A 20,006-nucleotide genomic window follows, 5' to 3' on the forward strand; every position below is an offset into this window, starting at 1 on the left:
TGGTGTCTCCCAGCCCAGGGCCAACAACAACAACACATCTTCTACACATGGTGGTGTCTCCCAGCCCAGGGCCAACAACAACAACACATCTTCTACACATGGTGGTGTCTCCCAGTCCAGTGCCGACACAACAACACAACATCTTCTACACATGGTGGTGTCTCCCAGCCCAGTGCCGGCACAACAACACACCATATTCTACACATGGTGGTGTCTCCCAGCCCAGGGCCAACAACAACAACACAACATCTTCTACATATGGTGGTGTCTCCCAGCCCAGGGCCAACAACAACACAACATATTCTACACATGGTGGTGTCTCCCAGTCCAGTGCCAACAACAACAACACAACATCTTCTACATATGGTGGTGTCTCCCAGCCCAGTGCCAACAACAACACAACATCTTCTACACATGGTGGTGTCTCCCAGCACAGGGCCAACAACAACAACACAACATCTTCTACACATGGTGGTGTCTCCCAGCCCAGTGCCAACACAACAACACAACATCTTCTACACATGGTGGTGTCTCCCAGTCCAGGGCCAACAACAACATCTTCTACACATGATGGTGTCTCCCAGCCCAGGGCCAACAACAACAACAACAACATCTTCTACACATGGTGGTGTCTCCCAGCCCAGTGCCAACACAACTACACAACATCTTCTACACATGGTGGTGTCTCCCAGTCCAGGGCCAACAACAACATCTTCTACACATGATGGTGTCTCCCAGCCCAGGGCCAACAACAACAACAACAACATCTTCTACACATGGTGGTGTCTCCCAGCCCAGTGCCGGCACAACAACACAACATCTTCTAAACATGGTGGTGTCTCCCAGCCCAGGGCCAACAACAACACAACATATTCTACACATGGTGGTGTCTCCCAGTCCAGTGCCAACAACAACAACACAACATCTTCTACACATGGTGGTGTCTCCCAGCCCAGTGCCAACAACAACAACAACACAACATCTTCTACATATGGTGGTGTCTCCCAGCCCAGTGCCAACAACAACACAACATCTTCTACACATGGTGGTGTCTCCCAGCCCAGGGCCAACAACAACAACACAACATCTTCTACATATGGTGGTGTCTCCCAGCCCAGTGCCAACAACAACACAACATCTTCTACACATGGTGGTGTCTCCCAGCCCAGGGCCAACAACAACAACACAACATCTTCTACACATGGTGGTGTCTCCCAGCCCAGGGCCAACAACAACAACACAACATCTTCTACATATGGTGGTGTCTCCCAGCCCAGGGCCAACAACAACACAACATATTCTACACATGGTGGTGTCTCCCAGTCCAGTGCCAACAACAACAACACAACATCTTCTACACATGGTGGTGTCTCCCAGCCCAGTGCCAACAACAACAACAACACAACATCTTCTACATATGGTGGTGTCTCCCAGCCCAGTGCCAACAACAACACAACATCTTCTACACATGGTGGTGTCTCCCAGCCCAGGGCCAACAACAACAACAACATCTTCTACACATGGTGGTGTCTCCCAGCCCAGGGCCAAAAACAACAACAACATCATCTTCTACACATGGTGGTGTCTCCCAGCCCAGGGCCAACAACAACAACACAACATCTTCTACACATGGTGGTGTCTCCCAGCCCAGGGCCAACAACAACAACAACACAACATATTCTACACATGGTGGTGTCTCCCAGCCCAGGGCCAACAACAACAACACATCTTCTACACATGGTGGTGTCTCCCAGCCCAGGGCCAACAACAACAACACATCTTCTACACATGGTGGTGTCTCCCAGCCCAGGGCCAACAACAACAACACATCTTCTACACATGGTGGTGTCTCCCAGTCCAGTGCCGACACAACAACACAACATCTTCTACACATGGTGGTGTCTCCCAGCCCAGTGCCGGCACAACAACACACCATATTCTACACATGGTGGTGTCTCCCAGCCCAGGGCCAACAACAACATCTTCTACACATGGTGGTGTCTCCCAGCCCAGTGCCAACAACAACAACAACACAACATATTCTACACATGGTGGTGTCTCCCAGCCCAGGGCCAACAACAACAACACAACATCTTCTACACATGGTGGTGTCTCCCAGCCCAGGGCCAACAACAACAACAACAACATCTTCTACACATGGTGGTGTCTCCCAGCCCAGTGCCGGCACAACAACAACAACAACATCTTCTACACATGGTGGTGTCTCCCAGCCCAGTGCCGGCACAACAACACACCATATTCTACACATGGTGGTGTCTCCCAGCCCAGGGCCAACAACAACATCTTCTACACATGGTGGTGTCTCCCAGCCCAGTGCCAACAACAACAACAACACAACATATTCTACACATGGTGGTGTCTCCCAGCCCAGGGCCAACAACAACAACACAACATATTCTACATATGGTGGTGTCTCCCAGCCCAGGGCCAACAACAACAACATCTTCTACACATGGTGGTGTCTCCCAGCCCAGGGCCAAAAACAACAACAACATCATCTTCTACACATGGTGGTGTCTCCCAGCCCAGGGCCAAAAACAACAACAACATCATCTTCTACACATGGTGGTGTCTCCCAGCCCAGGGCCAAAAACAACAACAACATCATCTTCTACACATGGTGGTGTCTCCCAGCCCAGGGCCAACAACAACAACACAACATCTTCTACACATGGTGGTGTCTCCCAGCCCAGGGCCAACAACAACAACACAACATATTCTACATATGGTGGTGTCTCCCAGCCCAGGGCCAACAACAACAACATCTTCTACACATGGTGGTGTCTCCCAGCCCAGGGCCAAAAACAACAACAACATCATCTTCTACACATGGTGGTGTCTCCCAGCCCAGGGCCAAAAACAACAACAACATCATCTTCTACACATGGTGGTGTCTCCCAGCCCAGGGCCAACAACAACAACACAACATATTCTACATATGGTGGTGTCTCCCAGCCCAGGGCCAACAACAACAACATCTTCTACACATGGTGGTGTCTCCCAGCCCAGGGCCAACAACAACAACAACAACATCTTCTACACATGGTGGTGTCTCCCAGCCCAGTGCCGGCACAACAACAACAACATCTTCTACACATGGTGGTGTCTCCCAGCCCAGTGCCGGCACAACAACACACCATATTCTACACATGGTGGTGTCTCCCAGCCCAGGGCCAACAACAACATCTTCTACACATGGTGGTGTCTCCCAGCCCAGGGCCAACAACAACACAACATCTTCTACACATGGTGGTGTCTCCCAGTCCAGTGCCAACAACAACAACACAACATCTTCTACACATGGTGGTGTCTCCCAGCCCAGGGCCAACAACAACAACAACATCTTCTACACTTGGTGGTGTCGCCCAGTCCAGTGCCGACACAACAACACAACATCTTCTACACATGGTGGTGTCTCCCAGCCCAGTGCCAACACAACAACACAACATCTTCTACACATGGTGGTGTCTCCCAGCCCAGGGCCAACAACAACAACAACATCTTCTACACATGGTGGTGTCTCCCAGCCCAGGGCCAACAACAACAACACAACATATTCTACATATGGTGGTGTCTCCCAGCCCAGGGCCAACAACAACAACACAACATATTCTACATATGGTGGTGTCTCCCAGCCCAGGGCCAACAACAACAACACAACATATTCTACACATGGTGGTGTCTCCCAGCCCAGGGCCAACAACAACAACACAACATATTCTACACATGGTGGTGTCTCCCAGCCCAGGGCCAACAACAACAACACAACATATTCTACACATGGTGGTGTCTCCCAGCCCAGGGCCAACAACAACAACAACAACAACATCTTCTACACATGGTGGTGTCTCCCAGCCCAGTGCCAACAACAACAACAACATCTTCTACACATGGTGGTGTCTCCCAGCCCAGTGCCGACACAACAACACAACATCTTCTACACATGGTGGTGTCTCCCAGTCCAGTGCCAACAACAACAACACAACATCTTCTACACATGGTGGTGTCTCCCAGCCCAGTGCCAACAACAACAACATCTTCTACACATGATGGTGTCTCCCAGCCCAGGGCGAACAACAACAACACAACATATTCTACACATGGTGGTGTCTCCCAGCCCAGTGCCAACAACAACACAACATATTCTACACATGGTGGTGTCTCCCAGTCCAGTGCCAACAACAACAACACAACATCTTCTACACATGGTGGTGTCTCCCAGCCCAGTGCCAACAACAACAACAACACAACATCTTCTACATATGGTGGTGTCTCCCAGCCCAGTGCCAACAACAACACAACATCTTCTACACATGGTGGTGTCTCCCAGCACAGGGCCAACAACAACAACACAACATCTTCTACACATGGTGGTGTCTCCCAGCCCAGTGCCAACACAACAACACAACATCTTCTACACATGGTGGTGTCTCCCAGTCCAGGGCCAACAACAACATCTTCTACACATGATGGTGTCTCCCAGCCCAGGGCCAACAACAACAACAACAACATCTTCTACACATGGTGGTGTCTCCCAGCCCAGTGCCAACACAACAACACAACATCTTCTACACATGGTGGTGTCTCCCAGTCCAGGGCCAACAACAACATCTTCTACACATGATGGTGTCTCCCAGCCCAGGGCCAACAACAACAACAACAACATCTTCTACACATGGTGGTGTCTCCCAGCCCAGTGCCGGCACAACAACACAACATCTTCTAAACATGGTGGTGTCTCCCAGCCCAGGGCCAACAACAACACAACATATTCTACACATGGTGGTGTCTCCCAGTCCAGTGCCAACAACAACAACACAACATCTTCTACACATGGTGGTGTCTCCCAGCCCAGTGCCAACAACAACAACAACACAACATCTTCTACATATGGTGGTGTCTCCCAGCCCAGTGCCAACAACAACACAACATCTTCTACACATGGTGGTGTCTCCCAGCCCAGGGCCAACAACAACAACACAACATCTTCTACATATGGTGGTGTCTCCCAGCCCAGTGCCAACAACAACACAACATCTTCTACACATGGTGGTGTCTCCCAGCCCAGGGCCAACAACAACAACACAACATCTTCTACACATGGTGGTGTCTCCCAGCCCAGGGCCAACAACAACAACACAACATCTTCTACATATGGTGGTGTCTCCCAGCCCAGGGCCAACAACAACACAACATATTCTACACATGGTGGTGTCTCCCAGTCCAGTGCCAACAACAACAACACAACATCTTCTACACATGGTGGTGTCTCCCAGCCCAGTGCCAACAACAACAACAACACAACATCTTCTACATATGGTGGTGTCTCCCAGCCCAGTGCCAACACCAACACAACATCTTCTACACATGGTGGTGTCTCCCAGCCCAGGGCCAACAACAACAACAACATCTTCTACACATGGTGGTGTCTCCCAGCCCAGGGCCAAAAACAACAACAACATCATCTTCTACACATGGTGGTGTCTCCCAGCCCAGGGCCAACAACAACAACACAACATCTTCTACACATGGTGGTGTCTCCCAGCCCAGGGCCAACAACAACAACAACACAACATATTCTACACATGGTGGTGTCTCCCAGCCCAGGGCCAACAACAACAACACATCTTCTACACATGGTGGTGTCTCCCAGCCCAGGGCCAACAACAACAACACATCTTCTACACATGGTGGTGTCTCCCAGCCCAGGGCCAACAACAACAACACATCTTCTACACATGGTGGTGTCTCCCAGTCCAGTGCCGACACAACAACACAACATCTTCTACACATGGTGGTGTCTCCCAGCCCAGTGCCGGCACAACAACACACCATATTCTACACATGGTGGTGTCTCCCAGCCCAGGGCCAACAACAACAACACAACATCTTCTACATATGGTGGTGTCTCCCAGCCCAGGGCCAACAACAACACAACATATTCTACACATGGTGGTGTCTCCCAGTCCAGTGCCAACAACAACAACACAACATCTTCTACATATGGTGGTGTCTCCCAGCCCAGTGCCAACAACAACACAACATCTTCTACACATGGTGGTGTCTCCCAGCACAGGGCCAACAACAACAACACAACATCTTCTACACATGGTGGTGTCTCCCAGCCCAGTGCCAACACAACAACACAACATCTTCTACACATGGTGGTGTCTCCCAGTCCAGGGCCAACAACAACATCTTCTACACATGATGGTGTCTCCCAGCCCAGGGCCAACAACAACAACAACAACATCTTCTACACATGGTGGTGTCTCCCAGCCCAGTGCCAACACAACTACACAACATCTTCTACACATGGTGGTGTCTCCCAGTCCAGGGCCAACAACAACATCTTCTACACATGATGGTGTCTCCCAGCCCAGGGCCAACAACAACAACAACAACATCTTCTACACATGGTGGTGTCTCCCAGCCCAGTGCCGGCACAACAACACAACATCTTCTAAACATGGTGGTGTCTCCCAGCCCAGGGCCAACAACAACACAACATATTCTACACATGGTGGTGTCTCCCAGTCCAGTGCCAACAACAACAACACAACATCTTCTACACATGGTGGTGTCTCCCAGCCCAGTGCCAACAACAACAACAACACAACATCTTCTACATATGGTGGTGTCTCCCAGCCCAGTGCCAACAACAACACAACATCTTCTACACATGGTGGTGTCTCCCAGCCCAGGGCCAACAACAACAACACAACATCTTCTACATATGGTGGTGTCTCCCAGCCCAGTGCCAACAACAACACAACATCTTCTACACATGGTGGTGTCTCCCAGCCCAGGGCCAACAACAACAACACAACATCTTCTACACATGGTGGTGTCTCCCAGCCCAGGGCCAACAACAACAACACAACATCTTCTACATATGGTGGTGTCTCCCAGCCCAGGGCCAACAACAACACAACATATTCTACACATGGTGGTGTCTCCCAGTCCAGTGCCAACAACAACAACACAACATCTTCTACACATGGTGGTGTCTCCCAGCCCAGTGCCAACAACAACAACAACACAACATCTTCTACATATGGTGGTGTCTCCCAGCCCAGTGCCAACAACAACACAACATCTTCTACACATGGTGGTGTCTCCCAGCCCAGGGCCAACAACAACAACAACATCTTCTACACATGGTGGTGTCTCCCAGCCCAGGGCCAAAAACAACAACAACATCATCTTCTACACATGGTGGTGTCTCCCAGCCCAGGGCCAACAACAACAACACAACATCTTCTACACATGGTGGTGTCTCCCAGCCCAGGGCCAACAACAACAACAACACAACATATTCTACACATGGTGGTGTCTCCCAGCCCAGGGCCAACAACAACAACACATCTTCTACACATGGTGGTGTCTCCCAGCCCAGGGCCAACAACAACAACACATCTTCTACACATGGTGGTGTCTCCCAGCCCAGGGCCAACAACAACAACACATCTTCTACACATGGTGGTGTCTCCCAGTCCAGTGCCGACACAACAACACAACATCTTCTACACATGGTGGTGTCTCCCAGCCCAGTGCCGGCACAACAACACACCATATTCTACACATGGTGGTGTCTCCCAGCCCAGGGCCAACAACAACATCTTCTACACATGGTGGTGTCTCCCAGCCCAGTGCCAACAACAACAACAACACAACATATTCTACACATGGTGGTGTCTCCCAGCCCAGGGCCAACAACAACAACACAACATCTTCTACACATGGTGGTGTCTCCCAGCCCAGGGCCAACAACAACAACAACAACATCTTCTACACATGGTGGTGTCTCCCAGCCCAGTGCCGGCACAACAACAACAACAACATCTTCTACACATGGTGGTGTCTCCCAGCCCAGTGCCGGCACAACAACACACCATATTCTACACATGGTGGTGTCTCCCAGCCCAGGGCCAACAACAACATCTTCTACACATGGTGGTGTCTCCCAGCCCAGTGCCAACAACAACAACAACACAACATATTCTACACATGGTGGTGTCTCCCAGCCCAGGGCCAACAACAACAACACAACATATTCTACATATGGTGGTGTCTCCCAGCCCAGGGCCAACAACAACAACATCTTCTACACATGGTGGTGTCTCCCAGCCCAGGGCCAAAAACAACAACAACATCATCTTCTACACATGGTGGTGTCTCCCAGCCCAGGGCCAAAAACAACAACAACATCATCTTCTACACATGGTGGTGTCTCCCAGCCCAGGGCCAAAAACAACAACAACATCATCTTCTACACATGGTGGTGTCTCCCAGCCCAGGGCCAACAACAACAACACAACATCTTCTACACATGGTGGTGTCTCCCAGCCCAGGGCCAACAACAACAACACAACATATTCTACATATGGTGGTGTCTCCCAGCCCAGGGCCAACAACAACAACATCTTCTACACATGGTGGTGTCTCCCAGCCCAGGGCCAAAAACAACAACAACATCATCTTCTACACATGGTGGTGTCTCCCAGCCCAGGGCCAAAAACAACAACAACATCATCTTCTACACATGGTGGTGTCTCCCAGCCCAGGGCCAACAACAACAACACAACATATTCTACATATGGTGGTGTCTCCCAGCCCAGGGCCAACAACAACAACATCTTCTACACATGGTGGTGTCTCCCAGCCCAGGGCCAACAACAACAACAACAACATCTTCTACACATGGTGGTGTCTCCCAGCCCAGTGCCGGCACAACAACAACAACATCTTCTACACATGGTGGTGTCTCCCAGCCCAGTGCCGGCACAACAACACACCATATTCTACACATGGTGGTGTCTCCCAGCCCAGGGCCAACAACAACATCTTCTACACATGGTGGTGTCTCCCAGCCCAGTGCCAACAACAACAACAACACAACATATTCTACACATGGTGGTGTCTCCCAGCCCAGGGCCAACAACAACAACACAACATATTCTACATATGGTGGTGTCTCCCAGCCCAGGGCCAACAACAACAACATCTTCTACACATGGTGGTGTCTCCCAGCCCAGGGCCAAAAACAACAACAACATCATCTTCTACACATGGTGGTGTCTCCCAGCCCAGGGCCAAAAACAACAACAACATCATCTTCTACACATGGTGGTGTCTCCCAGCCCAGGGCCAAAAACAACAACAACATCATCTTCTACACATGGTGGTGTCTCCCAGCCCAGGGCCAACAACAACAACACAACATCTTCTACACATGGTGGTGTCTCCCAGCCCAGGGCCAACAACAACAACACAACATATTCTACATATGGTGGTGTCTCCCAGCCCAGGGCCAACAACAACAACATCTTCTACACATGGTGGTGTCTCCCAGCCCAGGGCCAAAAACAACAACAACATCATCTTCTACACATGGTGGTGTCTCCCAGCCCAGGGCCAAAAACAACAACAACATCATCTTCTACACATGGTGGTGTCTCCCAGCCCAGGGCCAACAACAACAACACAACATATTCTACATATGGTGGTGTCTCCCAGCCCAGGGCCAACAACAACAACATCTTCTACACATGGTGGTGTCTCCCAGCCCAGGGCCAACAACAACAACAACAACATCTTCTACACATGGTGGTGTCTCCCAGCCCAGGGCCAACAACAACAACACAACATCTTCTACACATGGTGGTGTCTCCCAGCCCAGTGCCAACAACAACAACAACACAACATATTCTACACATGGTGGTGTCTCCCAGCCCAGGGCCAACAACAACAACACATCTTCTACACATGGTGGTGTCTCCCAGCCCAGGGCCAACAACAACAACAACACCACAACAACAACACACAACTTGCACTAAGTGTTCCAAAATAAAGTATTTCATTGAACGGTCTATGTAGTGATTATCAAACTGTGGTACTGGTACCAGTACTGGTGCACCAAACACTCACCTACTTAAATATTGTCATGTAGCACTTTTATGTTCCTATACACAGTGTTACTAATCAAACTATGTCATGTTACAGTGTACTTGCTGCATAAAAAGCTCTGCCTTGTTTTTAATGACTGCATATGCCTACTACGCCATTGTAGTTTAATGTTGTCATTATGGTGGTACTTAATGAATACTTAGGTCTACTACACTACTGTATTTAATGTTGTCATTATGGTGGTACTTAATGAATACTTAGGTCTACTACAATACTGTATTTAATGTTGTCTTTATGGTGGCACTTAATGAATACTTAGGTCTACTACACTACTGTATTTAATGTTGTCATTATGGTGGTACTTAATGAATACTTAGGTCTACTACACTACTGTATTTAATGTTGTCATTATGGTGGTACTTAATGAATACTTAGGTCTACTACACTACTGTATTTAATGTTGTCATTATGGTGGTACTTAATGAATACTTAGGTCTACTACACTACTGTATTTAATGTTGTCATTATGGTGGTACTTAATGAATACTTAGGTCTACCACACTACTGTATTTTAATGTTGTCATTATGGTGGTATTTAATGAATACTTAGGTCTACTACACTACTGTATTCTAATGTCATTATGGTGGTACTTAATGAATGCTTAGGTCTACTACACTACTGTATTTAATGTTGTCATTATGGTGGTACTTAATGAATACTTAGGTCTACTACACTATTGTATTAAATGTTATCATTATGGTGGTACTTAATGAATACTTAGGTCTACTACACTATTAATGTTGTCTTTATGGTGGCACTTAATGAATACTTAGGTCTACTACACTACTGTATTTAATGTTGTCATTATGGTGGTACTTAATGAATACTTAGGTCTACTACGCTACTGTATTTTAATGTTGTCATTATGGTGGTACTTTATGAATACTTAAGTCTACTACGCTACTGTATTTTAATGTTGTTATTATGGTGGTACTTAATGAATACTTAGGTCTACTACAATACTGTATTTAATGTTGTCTTTATGGTGGTACTTAATGAATACTTAGGTCTACTACACTACTGTATTTTAATGTTGGCATTATGGTGGTACTTAATGAATACTTAGGTCTACTACACTACTGTATTTAATGTTGTAATTATGGTGGCACTTAATGAATACTTAGGTCTACTACACTACTGTATTCAATGTTATCATTATGGTGGTACTTAATGAATACTTAGGTCTACTACACTACTGTATTTAATGTTGTCATTATGGTGGTACTTAATGAATACTTAGGTCTACTACACTACTGTATTTTAATGTTGTCATTATGGTGGTACTTAATGAATACTTAGGTCTACTACACTACTGTATTTAATGTTGTAATTATGGTGGTACTTAATGAATACTTAGACCTACTAAACTACTGTATTTAATGTTGTCATTATGGTGGTACTTAATGAATACTTAGGTCTACTACACTACTGTATTTAATGTTGTCATTATGGTGGTACTTAATGAATACTTAGACCTACTACACTACTGTATTTAATGTTGTCATTATGGTGGCACTTAATGAATACTTAGGTCTACTACACTACTGTATTTAATGTTGTCATTATGGTGGTACTTAATGAATACTTAGACCTACTACACTACTGTATTTAATGTTGTCATTATGGTGGTACTTAATGAATACTTAGGTCTACTACAATACTGTATTTAATGTTGTCTTTATGGTGGTACTTAATGAATACTTAGGTCTACTACACTACTGTATTTAATGTTGTCATTATGGTGGTACTTAATGAATACTTAGGTCTACTACACTACTGTATTTAATGTTGTCATTATGGTGGTACTTAATGAATACTTAGGTCTACTACAATACTGTATTTAATGTTGTCTTTATGGTGGTACTTAATGAATACTTAGGTCTACTACACTACTGTATTTAATGTTGTCATTATGGTGGTACTTAATGAATACTTAGGTCTACTACACTACTGTATTTAATGTTATCATTATAGTGGTACTTAATGAATACTTAGGTCTACTACACTACTGTATTTTATGTTGTCATTATGGTGGTACTTAATGAATACTTAGGTCTACTACACTACTGTATTTAATGTTGTTCTTATGGTGGTACTTAATGAATACTTAGGTCTACTACGCTACTGTATTTTAATGTTTTTATTATGGTGGTACTTAATAAATACTTAGGTCTACTACACTACTGTATTTAATGTTGTCATTATGGTGGTACTTAATGAATACTTAGGTCTACTACGCTACTGTATTTTAATGTTGTCATTATGGTGGTACTTAATGAATACTTAGGTCTACTACACTACTGTATTTTAATGTTGTCATTATGGTGGCACTTAATGAATACTTAGGTCTACTACACTACTGTATTTTATGTTGTCTTTATGGTGGTACTTAATGAATACTTAGGTCTACTACACTACTGTATTTAATGTTGTTCTTATGGTGGTACTTAATGAATACTTAGGTCTACTACACTACTGTATTTTAATGTCATTGTGGTGGTACTTGATGGATACTTAGGTCTACTACACTACTGTATTTAATGTTGTCATTATGGTGGTACTTAATGAATATTTAGGTCTACTAAACTACTGTACTTAATGTTGTCATTATGGTGGTACTTAATGAATATTTAGGTCTACTAAACTACTGTACTTAATGTTGTCATTATGGTGGTACTTAATGAATACTTAGTTCTACTTCACTACTGTATTTAATGTTGTAATTATGGTGGTACCTAATGAATACTTAGGTCTACTACACTACTGTATTTAAATGTTGTCATTATGGTGGTACTTATTGAATACTTAGGTCTACTACACTACTGTATTTAATGTTGTCATTATGGTGGTACTTAATGAATACTTAGGTCTACTACACTACTGTATTTAATGTTGTCATTATGGTCGTACTTAATGAATACTTGGGTCTACTACACTATTGTATTTAATGTTTTCATTATGGTGGTACTTAATGAATACTTAGGTCTACTTCACTACTGTATTTAATGTTGTCATTATGGTGGTACTTAATGAATACTTAGGTCTACTACACTACTGTATTTAAATGTTGTCATTATGGTGGTACTTATTGAATACTTAGGTCTACTACACTACTGTATTTAATGTTGTCATTATGGTGGTACTTATTGAATACTTAGGTCTACTACACTACTGTATTTAATGTTGTCATTATGGTGGTACTTAATGAATACTTAGGTCTACTACACTACTGTATTTAATGTTGTCATTATGGTGGTACTTAATGAATACTTAGGTCTACTACACTACTGTATTTAATGTTGTCATTATGGTGGTACTTAATGAATACTTAGGTCTACTACACTACTGTATTTAATGTTGTCATTATGGTGGTACTTAATGAATACTTAGGTCTACCACACTATAATGTATAAGAATGACCTTGGATTTACATATTCTCACACTACAATGCACACACTAGGACCATGGAGGCATGTTGTCACCATCTGGTGTGCGTTACTAGCAGCATGTATACAAGTACAAACTAGTTAGTACTCACAAGGAAGCAGGAAACAAAAGTACAAACTAGTTAGTACTCACAAGGAAGGAGGAAACAAAAGGAAACAGAAGACTCGGCATGTTTCTCAGAGGAAGACTGATCCAGCACTGAAGGACGGACCAGGTGATACTAAACAGGACTAATTAAAGGAGGCACAGGTGTGCTGACAAGACATGGAGGAGAAAGTAAAGGTGCTGCTAAACCCAGAGAGAAAACAGGAAACACTGACAAAATAAGAGCACCAGGACAGGAAGTGGTTCCAAACCCAAACATGACCAAACTGTCAGTGATGTGAACACACAGGAAGTCAATAGTGTCAAACAAATACATCCATCTTCTTCCGCTTATCCCAGGTTGGGTCGCGGGGGCAGCAGCCTAAGCAGGGAAGCCCAGACTTCCCTCTCCCCAGCCACTTGGTCCAGCTCCTCCCGGGGGATCCCGAGGCGTTCCCAGGCCAACCGGGAGACATAGTCTTCCCAACGAACAAATACATAAACCTTAGTAAATACATCTATATATACTAGACAACTTTACAACAAAACATGACAACATTACTACAAAACAAGACGGCAATAGAACAAAACAAGACGACATTAGGATAAAACATGACAACATTACAACAAAACAAGACAATATTACCAAAAAACTTGACAACAGTACCACAAAACAAGACAATATTACCAAAAAACAAGACAACATTACCACAAAACATGACAACTTTACCACAAAACATGACAACTTTACCACAAAACAAGACAATATTACCACAAAACAAGACAACATTACCACAAAACAAGACAACATTACCACAAAACTAGACATTACGACGAAACAGGACGACATTACGACAAAACAAGACACAATTACAACAAACTAGACAACGTGAGGATAAAGCAAGACAACAGTACAACAAAATAAGACAACATTACTACAAACCAAGACAAAAATACGACAAAACAAGACTACATTACGACAGAACAAAACATTACGACTAAACAATAAATTACAACAAAACAAGACATTAAGACAAAACAAGACAATGTTAGAACAAAACAAGACGACGTTACGACAAAACAAGACAACATTACAACAAAACAAGACAAAATTACAACAAAACTAAACAACGTTGTGACAAAACTAGACAACATTACAACAAATAAGACAACATTACGACAAAACAAGACAGCATTACGACAAAACAAGACTACATTACAACAAAACAAGGCTACATTACGACAAAACCAAACATTACGACGAAACAAGACATTACGACAAAACAAGACAACGTTACAACAAAACAAGACATTACGACGAAACAATACATAACGACAAAACAAGACATTAAGACAAAACAAGACAATGTTAGAACAAAACAAGACGACATAACGACAAAACAAGACAAAATTACGACAAAATAAGACAACATTACAATAAAACAACATTACAACAAAATAAGACAAAATTACAACGAAACTAAACAACGTTACGACAAAACTAGACAACATTACAACAAATAAAACAACATTGCGACAAAACAAGACAGCATTACGACAAAACAAGACTACATTACGACAAAACAAAACTACATTACGACAAAACCAAACATTACGACGAAACAAGACATTACGACAAAACAAGACAACGTTACAACAAAACAAGACGGCATTACGACAAAACAAGACAACATCAAGACAAACCAACCAATTATTACGACAAAACAAAACAATGTTGCAACAAAACAAGACAAAATTACAACAAAACTAGACAACTTTACGACAAAACTAGACAATATTACAACAAATACGACAACATTACGACAAAACAAGACAGCATTGTGACAAAACAAAACATTACGACGAAACAAGACATTACGACAAAACAAGACAACGTTAAAACAAAACAAGACAACATCACGACAAAACAAGACAACGTTACAACAAAACAAGACAACATTACGACAAAAGAAGACATTACGATGAAACAAGACATCAAGAAAAAACAAGACAATGTTACAATAAAACAAGACATCATTACGACTAAACAAGACATTACGATGAAACAAGACAACATTAAGACAAACTAACCAAGCATTACGACAAAAAAACAATGTTAAAACAAAACAAGACGACATTATGACAAAACAAGACAACGTTATGACAAAAAAAGACATTACGACAAAACAAGACATTACGACAAAACAAGACGAAATTACGACAAAACAAGACAACATTAAGAGTAAACAACCAAGCATTACGACAAAACAAAACAACGTTACAACAAAAAAAGACAACATTACGACAAAACAAGACAAAAATACAACAAAACAAGACAACATTACGACAAAAAAGACTACATTACGACAAAACAAGACAAAAATACAACAAAACAAGACAACATTACGACAAAAAAGACTACATTACGACAAAACAAGACACAATAACGACAAAACAAGACAAAATAACGACAAAACAAGACAAAATTACAACAAAACTAGATGTTAGAATAAAACAACCAAGCTTTACGACAAAACAAGACAACGTTACAACAAAACAAGACTATATTACGATGAAACAAGACATTACGACAAAACGAGACGTTACGACAAAGCAAGACATTACGACAAAACGACATTACGACAAAACAAGACATTAAGATAAACCAACCAAGCTTTACGAGAAAAAAAAACAATGTTACAACAAAACAAGACAACATTACGACAAAACAAGACAACATTATGACAAAAAAAGACATTACGACAAAACAAAACATTACGACAAAACAAGACGTTACAACACAAGACGACATTACGACAAAACAAAACAAGACGTTACAACACAAGACCATATTACGACAAAACAAGACAACATTAGGACAAAACAACCAAGCATTACGACAAAACAAAACAACGTTACAACAAAACAACACAACGTTACGACAAAACAAGACGACGTTACGACAAAACAAGACAAAATTACAACAAAACAAGACAAAATTACAACAAAACTAGACGTTAGAATAAAACAACCAAGCTTTACGACAAAACAAGACAACGTTACAACAAAACAACATTACGATGAAACAAGACATTACGACAAAACAAGACGTTACGACAAAACAAGACAACATTAAGACAAACCAACCAAGCATTACGAGAAAAAAAAATTGTTACAACAAAACAAGACAACATTACGACAAAACAAGACAACATTATGACAAAAAAAGACATTACGACAAAACAAGACGTTACAACAACACAAGACAATATTACGACAAAACAAGACAACATTAAGACAAAACAACCAAGCATTACGACAAAACAAAGTTACAACAAAACAAGACGACGTTACGACAAAACAAGACGATGTTACGACAAAACAAGACAACATTATGATAAAACAAGACAACGTTTCAACAAAACAAGACAAAATTACGACAAAACAAGACAAAATTAAAACAAACCTAGACAAGTTTAGGATAAAACAACCAAGCTTTACGACAAAACAAGAAGACGTTACAACAAAACAAGACAACATTACGACAAAACAAGACAAAATTAGCACAAAACAAGACATTACAACAAAACAACATTACAACAAAACATTACGACTAAACAAGACAGCATTACAACAAAGCAAGACACAATTACAACAAAATTAGACAACGTCATGACAAAACAACCAAGCATTACAACAAAAACAAGACAACATTAAAGGAACAAGACAACATTACGATAAAACAAGACAACATTATGACAAAACAACCAAGCATTACGACAAACAAAAACAATGTTTCAACAAAACAAGACAACATTACGACAAAACAAGACATTGTAACGCCAAAACAAGACAAAATTAGCACAAAACAAGACAACATTTCAACAAGACAACATTACAACAAAACAACATTACAACAAAACAAGACAACATTACAACTAAACAAGACAACATTTCAACAAAACAAGACATTACGACAAAACAAGACGTTACCACAAAACAAGACAACGTTACATCTAAACAAGACGACATTACAACAAAACAAGACAACATTATGACAAAACAACCAAGCATTACGACAAAACAAAACAATGCTACAACAAAACAAGACACAATTAGCACAAAACAAGACAACATTACCACAAAACAACATTACAACTAAACAAGACAACATTACGACTAAACAAGACAGCGTTGCAACAGAACAAAACACAATGACAACAAAATTAGACAACGTCATGACAAAACAACCAAGCATTACGACAAAAACAAGACAACATTACAGAGAACAAGACAACATTACGATAAAACAAGACAACATTATGACAAAACAACCAAGCATTGCGACAAACCAAAACAATGTTTCAACAAAACAAAACAATATTACGACAAAACAAGACATCGTTACGCCAAAACAAGACAAAATTAGCACAAAACAAGACAACATTACAACAAGACAACATTACAACAAAACAACATTACAACAAAACAAGACAACGTTACAATTAAACAAGACAACATTTCAACAAAACAAGACAACATTATGACAAAACAAGACAACGTTACAACAAAACAAGACACCGTTACATCTAAACAAGAGGACATTACGACAAAACAAGACAACATTATGAAAAAACAACCAAGCATTACGACAAAACAAAACAATGTTACAACAAAACAAGACAACATTACGACAAAACAAGACATCATTACAAAAAAACAAGACAATATTAACACAAAACAAGACAACATTACAACAAAACAACATTACAACAAAACAAGACAGCGTTACATCTAAACAAGACAACATTTCAACAAAAAAAGAAAACATTACAACAAAACAAGACAATGTTACAACAAAACAAGACAATGTTACAACAAAACAAGACAAAATTACAACAAAACTAGACAACATCATGACAAAACAACAAGCATTAAGACAAAACAAGACAACATTACAGAGATCAAAATGACAATACGATACAACAAGACAACATTAAGGCAAAACAACCCAGCAATAGGACAAAACAAAACAACGTTACATTAAAACAAGACCACACTACGACAAAGCAAGACAACAGTACGACAAAACAGGACAACATTACGACAAAACAAGACATTACGACAAAACAAGACAAAATTACGACAAAAAAAGACAGCATTACAACAAAACAAGACAAAATTATGACAAAACAAGACAATATTGCGACGAAACAAGACAAAATTAGCACTTAACAAGACAATGTTACAACAAAACAGGACAAAATTAGCACTAAACAAGACAATGTTACAACAAAACAAGACAACATTACGACAAAACAAGACAATGTTACAACAAAACAAGACAAAATTACAACAAAACTAGACAATGTCATGACAAAACAAGACAACAAGACAAGACAACATTACAGAGAACAAGATGACATTACGATAAAACAAGACAACATTAAGACAAAACAACCCAGCCTTACGACAAAACAAAACAATGTTACAACAAAACAAGACCACATTACGACAAAACAAGACAACAGTACGACAAAACAAGACATTACGACAAAACAAGACAGCATTACGACAAAACAAGACAGCATTACAACAAAACAACATTACAACAAAACAAGACAAAATCACGACAAAACTAGATAACGTTAGGACAAAACAAGACAACATTACGACAAAACAAGACATTATGACAAAACAACCAATTATTATGACAAAACAAAACAATGTTACAAGAACACAAGACAACCTTACGATAAAACAAGACAAAAGTTCAACAAAGCAAGACAAAATTACGACAAAACAAGACAACATTACAACAAGACAACATTACAACAAAACAAGACCACGTTTCAACAAAACAGGACATTGCAACAAAATTAGACAATGTTACGACAAAACTAAACAACATTGCAACAAAACAAGACAACATTACAACAAAACAGGACAACCTTACAACAAAACTATTCAACATTACGACAAAACTAGACACCATTACAACATAACTTGACAACAGTATGACAAAACTAGACAACATAACGACAAAACAGGACAACGTTATGACAAAACAAGACAACAGTACAACAAAACAAGACAAAACAAGACAAAACTACAACAAAACAAGACATTACAACATAATTAGACAATGTTGCGACAAAACTAAACAACATTACAACAAAACAAGACAACATTACGACAAAACAAGACAACATAACAAAACAAGACGTTTTGACAAAACAGGACAACGTTACAACAAAACTATTCAACATTACGACAAAGCTAGACACCATTACGACATAACTTGACAACAGTATGACACAATTTGACAACATAACAACAAAACAGGACATTACAACAAAACAAAACGTTACAACAAAACAGGACATTACAACAAAACTAGACATTGTTACGACAAAACTAAACAACATTACGACAAAACAAGACAACATTAAACAAAAAAAGACAACATTACAACAAAAAAAGA

General features: G+C 41.4%; 1 protein-coding gene across 2 annotated transcripts in view; it reads right to left on the minus strand.

The window, feature by feature from the left end:
- Positions 1-20,006, minus strand: part of htr1fa (5-hydroxytryptamine (serotonin) receptor 1Fa) — a 131,796-nt gene that overhangs the window by 97,012 nt on the left and 14,778 nt on the right. Inside the window, exon 1 of one of the 2 annotated variants that reach the window (XM_061970642.2) lies at positions 13,571-13,630. The exons of the other annotated variant lie outside the window; for it this stretch is intronic. The gene's annotated coding sequence lies outside the window, so the exon portion shown is untranslated. Of the gene's footprint in view, positions 1-13,570; positions 13,631-20,006 lie in introns of those variants that run through there. 2 annotated transcript variants of the gene reach the window in all.

Source organism: Nerophis lumbriciformis, linkage group LG13 (genome assembly GCF_033978685.3).
Source record: "Nerophis lumbriciformis linkage group LG13, RoL_Nlum_v2.1, whole genome shotgun sequence".
NCBI classification, from domain to species: domain Eukaryota; kingdom Metazoa; phylum Chordata; class Actinopteri; order Syngnathiformes; family Syngnathidae; genus Nerophis; species Nerophis lumbriciformis.